The sequence below is a fragment of the Pleurodeles waltl genome, chromosome 5 (assembly GCF_031143425.1).
Source record: "Pleurodeles waltl isolate 20211129_DDA chromosome 5, aPleWal1.hap1.20221129, whole genome shotgun sequence".
NCBI classification, from domain to species: domain Eukaryota; kingdom Metazoa; phylum Chordata; class Amphibia; order Caudata; family Salamandridae; genus Pleurodeles; species Pleurodeles waltl.
Window position 1 is genome coordinate 947,498,926 of NC_090444.1, and position 19,135 is coordinate 947,518,060.

Consider the following 19,135-nt stretch of genomic DNA (forward strand, 5'->3'; position numbering starts at 1 on the left):
CTGCGTTATTCTGGCTCAGTGATGCGTTGATACAGTGGGCAGTGCGTTTAAGTTCCGGTCGCAAAACAGGTGCTGCTTCGATCTCTTCTCGGGGAGCCAGGCTGCGTATTTCCAGTTCCTCGTTGCAGTGATTTTCCCACTGATGGGCAGTCTGTGCATCAATTCCGGCAGCTTGAGCGGCGATTTTTGCTGCACAAGGAGTTTCTTTGCAGAGATGAAGTCTTTTTGGCCCCGAGACTATACTGCCTGCTCATAAATGCTCGATCACTCTAAAAAAACAAGCACCAAATCTACGACCTGCTCACGGACACACAACCTGACTTACTATTCGTTACAGGATCATGGTTGGGAGATGACATGGCTCTAGTATTGCATGACGCTGTTCCTACGGGCTATCAAACCATCACACAAAACTGTAGAGGCAAGAGAGAAGGTAGACTAGCAAATATATTCAAACAAGCAATAAATCTTAGTAAAGCATACAACATTTCCATACAAGGTTGTGAGGCCCTCCTCACCAGATGCAACCCTGCTCTAACTTCCTCTTGTAACTTTCTCCTCCCCCAACAACTCAACATTCCGAGACACTTTTCTAGATACAGTCTCAATCCTTATAACATTATACTCAAACCTTTGTATTCTTGGAGACTTAAACATTTGGTTTGACAAACCCAATATGCCCCATCCAAAAGCTATCACCACTGGCCTACTTGCATAGAACCTACATCAGATTGTATACAATCCCACACACATCGCTGTACACATCCTAGATGTCATTTTTGTAAAGCCTGAACTAGTTACCATTCATAGCATCACGCCAATCACATGGTCAGACCATCATTTGATAACTTTCCAAAATAAATCACCACAAATCAACACACCCCATAGCAACTTACATAATGCATCTTTCGACCGTGGAGCAAAGTCAATTTTAAATACTTTACAGAACTAACAGCCAAAACAGATCTAGATACAATTAATTCTGTTCCAAAGCTTTATGAATGGCTACAGGAAGCTTTCGATATCCTAATTCCACTCAGAAAAACTAGACAGGGCAAAAGAAAACCAACACAATGGAAAAACGCAGAACTTAAAAAGATAAAGCAACAAATCAGAAGGTTGCAAAGGACCTGGCTCAAAACAAACAACATTCAAGACAAACTCCAGCTACACAAACTTAACAGAATATAGAAATCATCAGTCAAAAAAGCTAAAAAAAAGGTACCACTCAGACAGAATTCTACATGCTAAATCTGAAACCAAAGAATTTTTCTAAAAATCTGAATGAATTTCAAAAACCTAAATGCATGAAAGGAAGTCATCCCACTACTCTAGATTTCACAGACAAACAGGCAACTCATTACATAACCAAGGCAGACACTTTGGGCTCATATTTCAAACAGAAGAAAACCATCAGCACCAACCCCTTTTCTAAAACCACCTCCAAGAATAAACCAACCCAGCCTCTACACTCCTTCAAACAAATATCACAAGGTGAATTTATGGATTTGGTCAAAGCAAGAGGCCTTCTGACCCTTGTCCACCACACATTTTCAAGAACATTCTTTTATCTATTTCTGCTGCCACACCTCTAAGGAGAATCATCAATAACCATTTAACTACAGGAACTTTTCCTGAAGACCTGAAAAAGTCACCCATACAACCGTTATTAAAGAAAACAAACCTAGACCCACAAGATCTCAATGAATGCAGAACAATCACAAATGGACCTTTCCTGGGCAAACTGATAGGAAGACCAACATTTGCCCAGATGTCACAGTTCATTGAAAACAATTCCATACTTTCAAACTACCAAATTGGATGCCGCCCAGGAAGAGGCAGCAAATTGGCACTCATAGCAATCTGGGGTGATCTTAAAAACACAGTCGACTGCAATGGAGTTGCTGCCCTACTTCTCTTGGACCTCTCAGCTGCCTTTGATACTGTCGAACATGACACTCTAATTCAAAGACTCCATGAAGCAGGCATAGAAGGGACTGCTCTCAACTGTATAACATCCTACCTTCAAAACAGAACTAATATTAACTATTCTCCCCTCTTCTCGTCCAAACATGATATTATTACAGAATTGATCAATGATTTTCAACTCAAACACTGCAGCTATGCAGATGACACACCAATATTTCTCAAATTGGAATGCCCCAAAGATATTGAAAACTCACAAATCTTGAGTTGCCCAAGAGCCATTGATCAGTGAATGACTTGGAGCCATCCCAAACTAAATGCTTCCAAAGCAGAAATACTCACATGTGGCGACTGAAAAAATTATGACCCACTGTGCGCCTGGCCTGACAATCTCAGACAACCTCCTCAAGTATCCAGGGAAGTTTAAAACCTTGGAATTACCATGGACTCCAAGTTAAAAATGAATGCCCAAGTGGGAAAATTAGCACGATCAAGCTTTATCACCTTGAAGACTCTGCGACACATCTTCCCCCACCTCGGATTTCCACACAAGGTATAGGCTACTATCTCTCTTGTACTATTGAAACTGGATTATGTTAATGGCCTCTACCATGGATCATCTCTATCTATTATGAAACAAAAGTACGACATATTCAGAACTCCGCTGCTAGGCTGCTATTACATGTAAAGCCACAAGCCCACATCTCCCCTGGCTTGAGAGCACTTCACTTGATACCCATTGCCTGAAGATCCACCTTCAAGCTGCTTTCTATCACCCACAAAGCTAAACATGGAACAGGACTGCTTTTTATCAGAAGCAAAATAACCCAATTCATTCAACAAAGAGACTTCCACTCAAGATTGGCACCCCACCTTAGAACACCACCGTATAAGAAAGACAATAGGCGGTACATCCTTCTCCGTCCAAGCAGCCAAACTATGGAATTCATTACCACTAAATATAAGATCCACGGATGACTATATTGCCTTCAGAAGACTACTCAAGAGTTGGCTCTTTCCTTCATAACCACCATAACCAAATAGCAATGGACTGCATATGCCTCTGTTTACAAATATTTAGAATCTGATTATGTGTATATTCTAGATATGTGTAGTTCTTTTACAAAATATGTATTGATACTATGTCATGGTAATAAATTATACACATACTCTTTAAGCTTGTTTAACAAATGTATATTTACTCATTACTCACAGTTAATATATATATATATATATATATATATATATATATATATATATATATATATACATATATACGTGTATATGTGTGTGTGTGTGCATGTGTGTATATATATATTTCTGTGTGTGTGTTTGTCTGCGCATATATATAATATATATGTGCATATTATTCTATGCTTAACATGTTCATAGGTCATTGCATGGCTCCAAGATAAGTTGTTATATTTACTTATGAATCCCTGCTTCTGTTTTCATATCACTCTGATCAAATGCTTTATTATCATAAGCGTTTCACTATTCAAAAATTGAGGAAAGATAAATAAATGTTGGAAAAGTACACTTATTAATTAACTTCAAATATTACAATACTTGAAAGTCTGTGTTTATGCAATACTACTTTTCTTCTCATATTATTATACCCATTGTTATATTTTTTGCACATATATTCCCTTACTATGTATTTACATATACATGTATTACTCCAGTCCTACTGTACTAAAGAAAAATTAAATAAAAATAAATAAAATAAAATCTATAAATGAAATTCAATTTATAAATAATTAAATTAAAATAAAAAATTATAATTTTAAATACATAAAAAGAAAAAGAAAAGGGAAAATAATAATACAAAAACATATATATATATATATAAAGAAAATAAGAAATAAAAATAATATAAATGTACTCTCTTGTGAGCTTTACCCTGTCTCCCCATCACCCTATGTCTCTGTCAATCTATCCTCCATCCCCACTCTCACTCATCCCAAACCCATTCTACTACTTTCATCTCCAAAATAACCCTGCCCAAGTTCTTCCCTCCTTTACCACATCTAGCTCACCCCAAACCTATGTTTACTACCATGATCTTCCGAACAACCCTACTAAATTCTCCGTCATTTATCTCACCTTTGACTCATCTAAAACCCCTACTGCTACTATGATCTCCCTAACCCGTTTCACAGACTCTTACCTCCTCTATCTCCACTTTACCCATCCCAAGCCTCATCTTATTATTATAAACTCCCAATTAACACTTCTGGATTCTTCCCTCCTCTATCCCTCTTTACTCTAGTCAATCTAACTAACAAACTGACATATTCTCTGCTCAAATTAACTCATAATAATACTAATACTGTACTCATATTTCCCTGTACTAATCCACCACTAATTCCTTTTATGTTCCAGAGTAGCGTGCTACTCGCCAAAAAGCGCTTTGATGCCTCGTCAGGTGCTTTGAGCACTATATAAATACTATTACAATTACAAATACAATTAATTCTGTGAGTAATTCATTTATAAAGATAGTCAGATTTATTTTCATTTAATTGCAATTTTGTTCCTTGCTATTACGTTGTTGTTCACGATTATCATGTGATATCGGAATAAAGGAATTTCATTGAACAAGAAACAATTCAGTTATATTCTAGGGAAGACCACACCCAGTCTTTCATTTGGTTTCAAACTGCAGTGGGAGAAGAACTTGTTTTTGGCTCTTGGAAACCTGCTGCTGATTTAAGTAAGTTTTGTGTATTGTTTGTGTTTTTTGGTTTATAAAATGGGATCTAGTACCTCTCAGCTGTCTGAGGAATACCCAGATGAAGAACAACTGTAAGGGAACAAAGAGCTGGAGAAACGTCATATTTCAATGGACCAAGACCATCTGTAGGAGAGGTTGTGCCACCAGAGTTAGATACTCAGCTTGAAGACATTGCTCCGCTTTTTCATGATGGGGATCTTCTTCCTTGATTGTAAAAAAGTACTAACTGCAGGCAAGCAGTCATTAACTTTGATGACGAATGCTGCTAAAAACCACAAATGCTAAATTTTCTTTCTTCAGTTTCTTCAGTTTGACTTCAAGTTTGTGATACATTCAGGACATTGGTCTAGTTGTCATTTTAGGTGAAACAAATACCAAAGGAATTTACAAATGTTTCTGAAAATCAGATAAAAAAAAAGTTCCAGAAAATAAGGAAAATAAATGTTCCCTTTAGGACCACCTTTCTTGGTTTAAAAACAGATAATATATATTGAGAAAGAATGTTTGTATGACTCACTAAGTTACTGAGTGGTTGCATAACTATATGTATGGATGATTGATTAAGTGTATGAGTGCATGTATGGGTGAGTGAGTGATTGCATCAGTGGTGTGTGGGTGATTAACTGAGTGTATGTATGGGTAAGTGAGTGCAAGAGTGTATGTATGGGTGAGTGAGTGGGTGAATGAGCGGTGCATGGATAACTGAAAGAATGTATGAGTGTGAGTATGGGTGAATGATTGCATGCATGAGTGTATGTATGGGAAGTGAGGGAGTGCATAAGTGCTGCATGGGTGATTGCCTGAGTATATGAGTGCTGTATGGGTGATTGACTGAGTGGATGAATAGATGTATGTGTGAGTGACTGAGTGCATGACTGATGTATGGGTGATTGACAGTGCAACAGTGTGTATATTGGTGTGTGAGTGTATGACTTGTGTATGAATCATTCAGTGAGTGCATGCATAGTGTGTATGTGAGTGTATGTGTGCATTTATGGGTGAGTAAGTGACTGAATGAATTTCACTAAGGGTGAGAGAGTGGGTACATGAGTGCATGTATGGGTGAGTGAGTGCAAGATTAGTGCATGGTGAGTGAGAGAGTGTATGGATGAGTAAGTGGATGTATGAATATCTTTATGGTTGAGTGAGAAGGTACGTGAGTGCATGTATAGCTCAGTGACTGAGTGTGAGTGTGAGTGCATGTATGGGAAGTGTGTTTATGAGTGCTATATGGGTGAGTGACTGCATGAGTGGTTTATGGTTGATTAACTGGGTGCATGGGTGTATATATGGGTGAGTGAGTGCAAGAGTGCATGTATGAGTGAGTGGGTGCATGACTGGCTATATAGGTAAGTGAGTGAGTATAAGAGTGCATATGTGGGTGAGTAAGTCAGTGATGTATGGGTGACTGAAACAGTGTGTGAGTGTGTGTATAGGTGAGTGAATGAGTGCATGAGTTTGTGAATGGGAAGTGAGTCAGAGCATGAATGCTGTATGGGTTTTTGACAGAGTGAATCAGTGTGTATATGGGTGTGCGAGTGAGTGTAAGTGTGGTGTATGGGTGATTCAGTGAGTTCATGCATGGTGTGAGTGAGTGTGTGAATGGTATATGGGTGATTAACTGAGTGCATGAGTAACTGTATGAGTAAGTGCATAAGTGTATGAGTAGTGTATGAGTGATTGATTGAGTGTATGAGTACATGTATCGGTAAGTATGTGAGTGCAAGAGTGCATGTATGGGTGAGTGATAGCTGCATGAATGTCTCTATAGTTGAGTGAGTGGGTACATGGGTAGATGTATGGGTGAGTACAAGAGTAGTGCATTGCAGACTGACATTGTATGAGTGCATGTATGAGTGAATGATTGAGTGCATGTATGGGTGATTGCATGAGTGCTGTATCGGTAATTGATTGAGTGCTTAAGTGCACGTATGGGTGATAGCCTGAGTACATGACTGTTGTATGGGTCATTGACTAAATGCATGAGTGTGTGTATGAGTGTGTGAGTGAGTGTGAGTGGTGTACGAGTGAGTACATAAGTGGATGAGGGGTATATGTAGGAGGCTGGCCTGGTTTGTCGTGGGTACCTTAGGAGCTTACACCTTATACCAGGTCCAGTTATCCCTTATTAGTGAAATGTAGGCAGTGTTCTAGCAGCTTAGGCTGTATAGGGGTAGCTGTAGCAGAGCAGCCAAGGATGAGCTAGGAGACATGCAAAGCTCCTGCAATACCACTATAGTTACACAGTACTTATACACAATAAAATACAATACTCAGTGTTACCAAAAATAAAGGGACTTTATATTAATGACACGGCCAAAAATATCTTAGAGGCAATACTACTTCTGGAGGTAAGTATTATACACAATATATACACTAGTAACCAAAATCAGGTAAGTAGACAGTCATAGAATAGTGCAAACAGTGAAAAACACAAAAGATTGCAATGGGCCTACACTACAAGTCGTAATGAATAATTATACAAGAACCAAGCAAGACTGCAAGCAACCAACAATGGATTCCTGGACCTGAAGACCTGTAGAGAGAGGAAACCAAGTCCAAAAGTCTATGAAGAGTCAAGGAAGAACAGGAGCACCTGCCCACCTGGAAGAAGGCAAAAAAGTGGATTCTCAGTTTGGAAGAAAAGTACAGAAATGCACCAAAGAAGATAGCTAGGGGTTCCTGCTTGGTGCAAGAGATGTCCCACGTAGAGTTGTTGGATGCAGGTTGTTTGCATTGCTGGATTCCGCAAACAAGCCTTGGTTCATGCAAGAACACATTTTGCATCAAGGAAGAGCTGCCTGGACCAAGGAGGAACCTGGGGGTCTCAACTTGGACTGAGGAGACAGAGGGGGATCTGAGCACTTCAAAGAGTCCTCAGAAGAACAAGCAGCACCCACAGGAGTCCCAGGACATGGGGACAAAGGAGATGCAAAGTGCGGTCATATCAGCACTACACAGGAAGATCCCACGCCGCTGGAGAACAACTCAGAGAGCTGTGTGTCACAGGATGGAGTGCTGGGGACCTGGGCTACGCTATGCATGAAGAACTTTTGGAAGAAGTGCACATAAGCCCAGGAAGCAGCAGAAGACGTGATGCACAGTTGTACTGTCTTGCACGGGGAGGCAAGCTCATACCTCCACTAAATTTGGACAGCTGGACCTTTAGACAGTCAGGATCACTTCGGTCCCACACCTGTGTTCCAGGGATCATGCTCACAACAGGAGAGGAGTCCCAGACTACCAGTCGTTGTTGCAGAGAGGTGCCTGCTGAAGCAGGGAACTGAATCCATCACTCCAAGGGAGATTCCTTCGGTTCATCTGGTGCAGGGTGGAAACAGGCAGTCCTCAGAGCATGCACACCTTAGAAACTGTTGCAGTTGCTGGTTGGAGCTGAAGTTACAGGTCACAGTAGCCTTCCTGGATACTTTGTTTCAGTTACAGCTGTTCCTGGAGCAGTCTGCGGTTGATCCGACAGTCAGAAACTGAAGCAGAGGGGTCCTGGTGGAGTCTTGCAAACCTAATCTGAGGAAACATCCAGAGGCGAGACCCTAAATAGCCCTGAGAGAGGGATTGGCTACCTACCCAGGTATGTACCTATCAGGAGCGGTCTCTGACATCACCTGCAGGCACTGGCCACTCAAATGCTCCCATAGGGTCCCCACGCCTTGGAATCCAAGATGGCTAATGGCAGAGACACTCTGGAGGAGCTCTGGGCACCACCCCTGGGGTGGTGATGGACAGGGTAGTAGTCACTCCCCTTTCCTTTGTCCAGTTTCACGCCAGAGCAAGCATGCAAGCATCACCACATAACTTCTGATATTCTAGTTTATTGTCATGTTCAACAGGTAGAATTAGTAGTTGATGCAGAGTAATTCCCTTAATGTTATGTGCAGCTAATCCTGTTGGTGCTGTTACTACACATGACACATTTGAATCTGTAATCTTCTGTAGATAACTGGTGAGAACTTTAATTAGGAAGCTTATGCCAGTGTCAGCGTTTCCAATAATGTAAAGTAGTATTGTTTTAAAACTAGAACATTCATATAGAGAAATCCATGTTCTATTTTACTTTTAAGTTTGCTGTAAATTTCTCTTTGTTCATGGTTCAGTCGTTTCACTAACTCTTCAAAATCCACAGTTTCTTCTCTTGCCTGCTGCATATCAATGCAACCTCATTCACAGCTATAGATGCTTCATTTTGTATTAATTAAAAAGTGCAGTGAAAGTGAGAAAGTGATTTAAAAATGCATCTTTCACTCAGCTACAATCCAGCTTTATTATGGCAGGGATAAGGTATGTTTAAAAACAAATGTAATGTGATAGGAACGTATTACGTGTCCTTTACACATATAAGGTCAGGTCAACATGTTACAGAGTAGTAGTAACTACCTGGTCATACAAGCTGCTACTCGAGTGAATTCATGGACTTTCACACAAAAATGTGAAACATCAAGTGATGTGGCTGTAATGAACAAAAGGAGGAGGTGATTCTCTTAATAAGGAAGGAGCAGTTGGGCGCCACAAGTATGGAGCTTGAAAGGACATCACACTAAATTGAGAAGTCCAGGAAGGTAAAACCCATATCTGGGCACTTTGGGATCCGCTAATTCTTTGGTCCTGAAGAAAGCCAATTACCCTTTTGGGCAAGAGTGGGCTGAAACTTGTCAACCTGACTTGATATTCCGGAAGGACACGTAATTTGTTCCTATCACATTATATTTCCCTAATAGTTTCCTGGACATATGTGGAAACTACCCCCTTGGTTATGGGAAGAAGGAGACCCCACGATGATGCTATCCGCTACGAGTACACCAGATTAATAATATACTTGTGGTAGAAAATAGCTGGTGAGGGTCTCCCAAAAGAAACTAGTGTGACTGAGCACTCTAGCACGGGGTCCCTTGTTCGAGCTGTGGTTGGGCCACCTGTCTGAGTATCGGAGCACCCGCATCACCGCAGCCCACGTTTTTCTGTTTCTCTTTTTGTGGCACAGCCCAGTAAGCACATTTCATGCTCCCGGTTGCGCTGCTGTCCCAGCCTGCCTCCCTGATATTTTTTCCTTCTTTACTTGGGGGCAATCCTCTTCTTTCTTCCTTTTTTCTTCTTCTTTTCTTCCCACATCGCTTCTTTTCCTTGTTCTGGTATCCATGTTGTCTTCTTCTTGGTGTTCTTTTTCCCAGCATGCCATTTTTTCTTTTTCCTTTTATTCTGATACCTTTGTCCTATTCTTTTCTATTCAGCCTTTCCTAATCCAAGATGATGTCACTCTTTCTTCCTATGTGTCACTTCCTGTCTCCTGGTATATAAGCTCTTCATTTCTGGCCTCCTTGCGTTGCAAACACTTCTGCTTGGGGGTGATCCTCGCTCATGTTTCTTGGTGTTTTTCTCTAGTTCCTGTTGCTCTTGGCCAGAGAATATTCCATTTTGTATTTTTAAAAAAATCACTATCTCTTGTCCTCTTTTTCAGGAGTTCTTGTGTAGAGGTTTTTCCCACATTTTGATTTTTTTTTCTCTGGGACTCCTTCTGGAGGGTACGGCTCGCTTTGGGGTTCCCAGTCAAGCAGCATCATGGCTACTAGAAAGGGTCACCCTTAACTTGGTCAGTCCAGAACCAGCAGAAGACTGGGTGCGCCTTCAAGTTCTTCAGCCAACGGTGGGAAGTGACCTGCAGAATGTGACAACTAGAGCGACTCCTTGGTGAACACTGGGATAGGTGGTTACACTCCTGTTGATATTAAGAGACGTTATTTATGGAGCTGAGTGGTAACCTGATACTTCAATCTCTCCTGTTTGATTCTGGTCCATTCTCTTCCCAGCAGCTCTTTTTTCTTTTACAAATTTTTCTGCATGTTGCCCTTTTCGTTTCGCAGTTGTAAGCACATAGGCCCTCATTATAACCCTGGCGGTCGGTGTTAAAGCGGCGGTAAAACCGGCAACAGGCCAGTGGTAAAAAAAATGGAATCACGACCATGGCGGAAACCGCCAACATAGACAGCCACTTTAACACTCCGACCGTCACGGCGGTACAAACAAACAGCGCGGCGGTCACCGCCAACAGACAGGCAGAAGACAAGGTTCCGCCCACTGTATTACAACAGCCCAATCCGCCACCTTTTCCGGGGCAGATTCACCGCGAACAAAAACACGGCGGAAACAGGACTTGGAATGAAAACGCTCACCTCTACACACCCCACGAGGAATCAGGACGCCATGGAACCCGAGCTCCAGATACTGCCAGCCTTTATCTTCCTGCTTCTCTACCAGGAACAACAAAGACGGCGGTGAAGACCACGGTGAGTACTGTACCTACGACACAGTGGAGGGGGGAGGGAAAAAAGAGTGACACACACATGCAACACTCCCACCCCCACCCTCACCCACTACACCACACACACAAGTACATGTTGATACATTACATTAACAACCCCCAACTCCCCCTGGAAGAAAGGAAATTATTCGAACGTTTGTAATCTATTCAAAAACAGTAATCAAAAATATATACATTTATATACATATATTTACACTAGAAACAAATATATACACCAAGAATACAAGTCCAAGGTATTCCACCATCATAGTCGTGGACCACTGGGCCCAAAATGCATGGGCGAGGCCCACACTCAATACCCGATCAAAATGGAGAGAACACTGCTTAGGCATCAGATAGAAATACAACAGGCACCTCAGGGGGAATGGAAGGGGGGGCACCTCAGCCGGATGAGTGCACGACGCCATATCCACGAGGGGGCTCCATGCCCATTGATGTATCCTGGGGAGTGCAAAGCCACAGTCTCTCAAGTCTCTCCAGTGGGTGGTTTGCCCACTGCCTTATCCTGGGGACTGCAAAGCCACAGTCTCTCAAGTCTCTCCAGTGGGTGGTTTGTCCACTGCTTTATCCTGGGGAGTGCAAAGCCACAGTCTCTCAAGTCTCTCCAGTGGGTGGGTTGCCCACTGCTTTATCCTGGGGAGTGCAAAGCAACAGTTTCTCAAGTCTCTGCAAAGCCACAGTCTCTCAAGTCTCTCCAGTGGGTGGTTTGCCCACTGTTTTTCCTGGGGAGTGCAAAGCCACAGTCTCACAAGTGGATAACAGTCTCCACTGGTTCTGGAGGGGGCTTTGTGCCCAGAGTGCTTCATCCTGCCAAGAACCGAGGTAGTGGATGTCTTTATCCACTGGTTCTGGAGGGGACTTTGTGCCCAGAGTGCTTCCTCCTGCCAAGGACTGAGGTAGTGGATGTGAATCTCCACTGGTTCTGGAGGGGGCTTTGTGCCCAGAGTGCTTCACCCTGCCAAGGACTGAGGTAGTGGATGTCTTTCTCCACTGGTTCTGGTTGGGGCTTTTTGCCCAGAGTGCTTCATCCTGCCAAGGACTGAGGTAGTGGATGTCTTTCTCCACTGGTTCTGGAGTGGGGTTTGTGCCCAGAGTGCTTCATCCTGCCAAGGACTGAGGTAGTGGATGCCTTTCTCCACTGGTTCTGGAGGGGGCTTTGTGCCCAGAGTGCTTCATCCTGCTCGTGGCGGCCTCAGTAGCATTGGAATCTTTGGTGCTCACTGACCTGCAGTGCTGGTGGCGGCCGTGTCCTGTTCAGCAGTGCTGGTGGCGGTGGTGTCCTGTTCAGCTGTGCTGGTGGCAGCGGTGTCCTGTTCAGCAGTGCTGGTGGCGATGGCGGCGGTGTCCTTGGCAGCGATGCTTGTGGCGACGGTGTCCTTGGAAGCAGTGCTTGTGGCGGCCTTGTCCGCCGTGCAGGTTTTCCCAGACTTGCCTGTTTTACTGTGCCCCTTCCCCACCTTGGATGGTGGCGCAGCTGTCTCCACACTCCCAACTGTACCCCTGGGAGAGGCTTTGGTGGAAGATTTTTTTCCTCTCTGCCGCCGGGCACTGGCCAACTTTTTGTGCTTTTGAGGTGGGGGACTGTCCATGCTCTGGCTCCTTGGCACACTGGCTGCCCTGCTGCCTGGTGCACTCCAGAAGCCGGTTACTACTGGCACCACTGTTACCGCAGAGGTTGTGGCTGAGGCGCTGGGTTGGGACCTGGAGAGGCGGGCCGTAGGAGACTGAAGGAGTGGGGGAGGTGAGGGGAAGAGGTCAAGGTTGGACAGGAAAAGTTTTTGGGACACACTGGGACAGATAGATGGACGGGGGTTGGGAGTGGAGGAAGAGGCAGTGGTAGTAGGAGGTGTACGTTTGGTGACTTTGGGTGAAGGTGCATGGGCTGGAGGCTGTCGTGAGGTGGATGGCTGTTGGGTGGGTGTGTGGCTGCGTTTGTGTACCTTGGGAGGTGGGCTCACAGACACACTGGGAGAGGACACAGGGGATGTGTGAATGGTAGTGGGGGTGGTGACTGCACGTGAGCGGGGTGTGGTGGTGGGTGTGCTGGTGATGGAGGTAGTGGCTGACGATGTAGTGCATGCAGGTGTGAGTGGAGACGAGACTGGGAGAGAGGAGGAAGATGAGGAGGAGGGGGACACAGTGGAGGCAGTGGCTGTTGGTATGTCTGTATGTGTAGGATGCTTGCGTGAGTGCCTGTGGGATGTGTGGTGCTTATGTTTGCCTGAGTGTCCCTTGTGTGTTGACGTGTGTGCATGCTGGTCTGATGGTGTGCTTGGGATAGGCTGAGGTACAGGGGTTTGGGTCTGGGTGGAGGAAGTTGGAGGTGGGAGGCTAGAGACAGGGACAATGGCTGCCATCAGTGCTGAGGCCAGAGTCTGAAAAGCTCGCTGATGGGCTGCCTGACCAGAATGAATGCCCTCCAGGAATGCATTAGTTTGTTGCAACTGCCTTTCTACACCCTGGATGGCATTCAAAATGGTAGACTGCCCAACAGTGAGTGACCTGAGGAGGTCAATGGCCTCCTCACTGAGGGCAGCAGGGGTGACTGGGGCAGGGCCTGAGGTGCCTGGGGTGAAGGAGATGCCCACCCTCCTGGGTGAGCGGCCACGGGGCAAACGCTGAGGGGCTGCTGGGAGGGCGGTGTTGGTAGGGGGGGTGGAGGCTGTACCTGTAGATGCGGGGGGCACAGAGGGGCCCGCCACCGCAAGGGATCTCCCATCAGAGGAGGAGTCCTTGTCGCTGGTTTCAGCTCCTGTCCCCGCCGTGGAGCTCCCCTCGTCCTCTGTCCCACTGGTGGCTTCTGACTCCGTTGTGTCGCCCTCCAGGGCCATGTGGAATGCAGCTCCCTCCTGCTCCGGTGCCACTGCTCCTCCATCTGATGATGCTAATGCACACAAGCACAGGGAGACTACAAAAAGTGGGGGGGGAAGACAGAAGAAAGACATGTTCAGTGCATCCAATACCGCTACCGTTGGCGGACAGTACAGACACAGAAGCCCCCTGCACTACGCCGTGCACTTGGAGTTACCTAATCAATCACAGGGACATGGGTTACAAGGCAATGCCCGATTGCTGCACACATGGAACTCACAGGAGCCTGACTAGGTGTAGTTTTTCTCTGTACACAGGTGGGGTGGGGTGCCACAGGGCCTGCCCATAAGAAGGGACCTTGCCTACTAAACGCGCCCTGGCCTAGGGGAACCCACAGCCCACCTCCCCTACTCAGACACCTACAATGCGCGCTGAATCAGCTGAATGAGAGTGTACTCACCCCCTTGTGGCTGCTGTGGTGCCCTCAACCGCCCATCCAACTCCAGGTACGCCACGGCCAGGATCCGGAACATCAGGGGGGTCATGGTGCAACGGGCACCCCTTCCGCGTTGGTAGGCCATCCCCAGCTCGGCCTCCGCTGTCTTCTTTCTCCAGCAGCGAATGTCCTCCCATCTTTTCGGGCAGTGGGTGCTCCGTCTGTGGTAGACCCCCAGGGTCCGGACTTCCTTGGTGATGGCACGCCAAATATCCTTCTTCTGGTGGGCGCTGACCTACAGCAATAGTACAGGGGAAAGGAGAAGATATAACCGTCCGCACCGTCACATTCATTGGCCCACATCCCTACCCTTGCCATGACGCACATGCACTCACCGTTGTTTCATGCACGCCTCATTCTACCCCCCATCTTTCATCCACACCACTCCAAACAGGCATTGCCCATACAGCATGCTCACAGTGTACTCTCCTGTTTGTCTGGAGGACCGTAGAGTAGCGTGTACAGGGGGAGGACCCCATCCACTAGTTTCTCCAACTCCTCCGTGCTGAAGGCAGGGGCCCTTTCCCCAGACACACGAGCCATTATCTCTTCCAGACTGAGGTCACAGCAGCACTTGCAGTGTAGGTCCTCTCCTGTCGAAGATCAGGTATCAAGTGAGTGAACAGAGAGAAAATGGCGGTGACGTCTGAGGAGGTGCGTACCGTCACCGCCGGTGTACATCGTCATTGGCTTCTGGGACCCATAGGGTCCAATGTTAACCAATGCAGGATTGCGCCGCGGTCTTCGACCGCCTACCGCAACGTTGTACAATGCCAGCGCAGTTACCTCATATCCCCTTGTCCCACTTTACAGGTCAGGCAGCCGCCATTTCAGGGGGCCACATGGCATTATTTTTGACTGCGTCACACATATCTGGGCCTTGCTTAAACACTAATACAGCCATATGTCAATTTTAAAACATTTTCCGATTAAGTTGTGTTTACGTACCTCAGTGTTGGTTGACTCTCTGGCTCGCTGTTCTCCTCCATAGAGCACGTCCGCTGGGGCAGGTGAGGAGATGGCAGCATCCTCCGGTGTACAGACCGCTGGTGGACCTGTCGACAATGGAGGAGCAACATGTAATTATCACCTACAGACTTGATCGTACCACAATCCTGGAACTGTGTGCCCAGTTGGAGCCAGACCTGATGTCAGCTATCCGCCATCCCATAGGAATCCCCACTCTAGTGCAGGTGCTGTCAGTACTCCTTTTCCTGGCAAGTGGGTCTTTTCAGACGACAGTGGCCATAGCATCAGGGATGTCCCAGCCTATGTTCTCCAACGTGTTGTCCAGAGTGTTGTCTGCCCTGCTGAAACACATGCGCAGCTGCATCGTTTTCCCTCAGGTGGAGGATTTGCCTACAGTGAAAGGTGACTTCTATGCCCTAGGACATATCCCCAACATCATAGGTGCCATAGATGGGACACATGTGGCCGTGGTACCCCCCGCAGGAGTGAACGGGTGTACAGAAACCGGAAGAGTTACCATTCTATGAATATGCAGATGGTGTGTTTGGCAGACCAGTACATCTCCCATGTGAATGCCAAATTTCCTGGCTCAGTGCATGACGCTTAGATTCTGTGGAATAGAAGCATCCCTTATGTGATGGGGCAACTCCAGAAGCACTGTGTGTGGCTATTAGGTGAGGACATGGAGCCAATACAGTGTGACTAGGTGTCTGGGTCTGGGAATGTCCCTAACTGTAAGTGTGTGTCTTACAGTTGTCCCTCGACAATTGCAGGTGACTCTGGTTACCCCAACCTGTCATGGTTACTGACCCCAGTGAGAAATCCCAGGACAAGGGCAGAGGAACGCTACAATGAGGCCCATGGCCAGACTAGGAGGATTATAGAGAGGACCTTCGGCCTCCTGAAGGCTAGGTTCCGGTGCCTCCATATGACAGGTGGTTCCCTATTCTACTCACCAAAGAAGGTGTGTCAGATCATTGTGGCCTGCTGTATGCTTCACAATTTGGCTTTGCGACGACAGGTGCCTTTTCTGCAGGAGGATGGTCCAGATGGAGGTGTTGTGGCAGCTGTGGAGCCTGTGGACAGTGAAGATGAGGAAGCAGAAGAAGAGGACATAGACAACAGGAACCCGGTGACCCAGCAATACTTACAGTGAGACACAGGTAAGAAGACAACACTGCTTGCTACATCTGATTTAATTCTTCCACCTCTCATCTGTCTGTCATTTTCACCCAGTGTTTGGACACTGAGTTATCACTTTCCCTTTCGATTTCACAAATGTGGGTTCCACTGTGTGACCTCTGCTTTGTTTCTGCGTGGACTAGAGCTGTGTGACATAGGTATGTTGACATTACATTGGATATAGCATTTTGCCACTATTATTGCTAATACACATTTTCGACAGCACAGACTGACTCCAGATTTTTTTGTGATTTAAGGGTGTTTATTTAAGTGCAAAATAGTGGAGGGGGTTGTAAAATGGTCAGGGGTGATGGTGGAGGAATGTCCATGGCAGAGTCCAGTCTATTAGTCCCACAGGTGCATTGTCCAAAGAGGCATAGGAAGTGGAGCTGGGGCAGTTGATGGATGGACATGGTGACAAAGTGGTACAGAAGGATGACAATCAGGGTGGTCTCATTTCTTGGCGGGGGTCTTGGCATTGTTCTCTGTCTTTGTCCTGGATCTCAGGGACTGCTTGCGGGGTGGTTCTCCATCTGCAGGGGGTGGGGTGCCAGTGTCGTGGTCCTGTGGCGGTGCCTCCTGTCCACTAGCGCCGGCGGAGGTGGTGGGCAGTTCATCATCCAGGCTAGTGCCAGGGGCCCCTTGTTGTGCCACAGTGTCCCTCCTGGTGTTGACGAGTTCCTGCAGCACCCCTACAATGGTGCCCAGGGTGGAATTGATGGATTTGAGTTCCTCCCTGATCCCCAAATACAGTTCCTCCTGCAGCCGCTGTGTCTCCTGAAACTTGGCCAGTACCGTTGCCATTGTCTCCTGGGAATGGTGGAAGACTCCCATGATGTTGGAGAGGGCCTCATGGAGAGTGGGTTCCCTGGGCCTGTCCTTCCCCTGTCGCACAGCAGCCCTCCCAGTTCCCCTGTTTCCCTGGGCCTCTGTCCCCTGAACTGTGTGCCCACTACCACTGCCCCCAGGTCCCTGGTGTTGCTGGGGTGGTGGGTCAGACTGGGCTCCCTGTAGTGGTGGACACACTGCTGCTTGACGTGTCCTGGAGACAGAGGTATGGGCCCGCTGGGTGGGTGCTGTGCTGGAGTTTCCAGAGGGGGGAGGCTCTGTTGTGGCTTGTGCCAGTGTGAGGGTAACCAACTGTCCTGAGGTCCCAGATGGACCGGGCTGGTCATCTAGATCCAATTGGACAGAGCTCCTGTCATCACTGTGGGTCTCTTCTGTGGGTGGAGTGGACATGTCTGGACCCTCCTGTCAGGTGACGTTGGGTAGGGGTCCTGTAGGGTTGTAAAAGCATGATTATTGCCTCTGTGTGTGCCATGGTGTGCAATGGGTGGGTGACCCTGTAGCCCAGTGCTTCCATTCTTGTGTGGGACCTTGTGTGATAATGGTTTAGAGGGGTGTATGGATATGTGCACTGGACATGCTTTGGTGATGGGTGTCAATGCTTTTGTGTTATATGCAGGGCTTGGGTTTGGGATGTGTGGTTTGTGATATTGGGACATATGTGAGGAATTGGAGTGATAGGGGTGAGGGCGAAGGAGGGGGTATGTGATAGCATGTAGGTGTGTGGGGGATGAAATAGTTAAAGGTTTGACTTACCAGAGTCCATTCCTCCAGCTACTCCTGCCAGGCCCTCAGGATGCAGTATAGCCAAGACCTGCTCCTCCCATGTAGTGAGTTCTGGGGGAGGAGGTGGGGGTCTGCCGCCAGTCCTCTGAACCGCAATCTGATGTCTTGAGACCACGAAATGCACCTTCCCACGTAGGTCGTTCCACCTCTTCCTGATGTCATCCCTAGTTCTTGGGTGCTGTCCCACTGCATTGACCCTGTCCACGATTCGTCGCCATAGCTCCATCTTCCTAGCTGTGGTGGTGTGCTGCACCTGTGATCTGAATAGCTGTGGCTCTACCCGGATGATTTCCTCCACCATGACCCTGAGCTCCTCCTCAGAAAACCTGGGGTGTCTTTGCGGTGCCATGGGGTGGTGTGGGTGATGTGTGGGGTGGTGTATGTTGTGATGTGTGGGGTGATATTTAGAGGTGTGTTGTGTGAGGTGCATGGATGTTGTGTGAGTGATTTTGTTGAGTACCTGTGGATGCTATTGTTCTTTCTGGTGGTGTCTCTCTGGCCTTCTGTCGCAATTGTTGTTGTAAGGGTTTGTGGGTGATGTGGGTGTGTGTTTTATAGTTTATTGGGTGTGTGGGTGTGGTGTGTGTATGTGTATCAGGTGTGTGTATTTGGAATTGTCCAATGTGGTTGTGTTTTGTAAATGTGTGTGTATTTTGAGCATGGCGGTGTGTACCGCCAATGGAATACAGCGGTTGAAAGACCTCCGCGTGGATTCATGGGTTGTTATAGTGTGGGCGTATTCCTGTTGGCGTGACGGTGTCGGTTTTGTTATCGCCAGTTTATCACTGACCTTTGGTGTGGAGGACTTGTGTGGGTGTCTAGATTTTGGCGGATTCCGAGCTGTGGGTCATAATGGCAGTGGCGGTATTCCGCGGTCGCAGCGGTTTGTTGGCGGTCTTCTGCACGGCGGTAAGCGGCTTTTACCGCCAATGTTGTAATGACCCCCGTAGCATAGTTGTCTCTGTTTCTTTCTACTCTGACTTTTGAATGGCATTGTAAATTTATTTGAGATTTGAAAAGAAAACAAAAAAGTACATTTTTGTTTTAATAA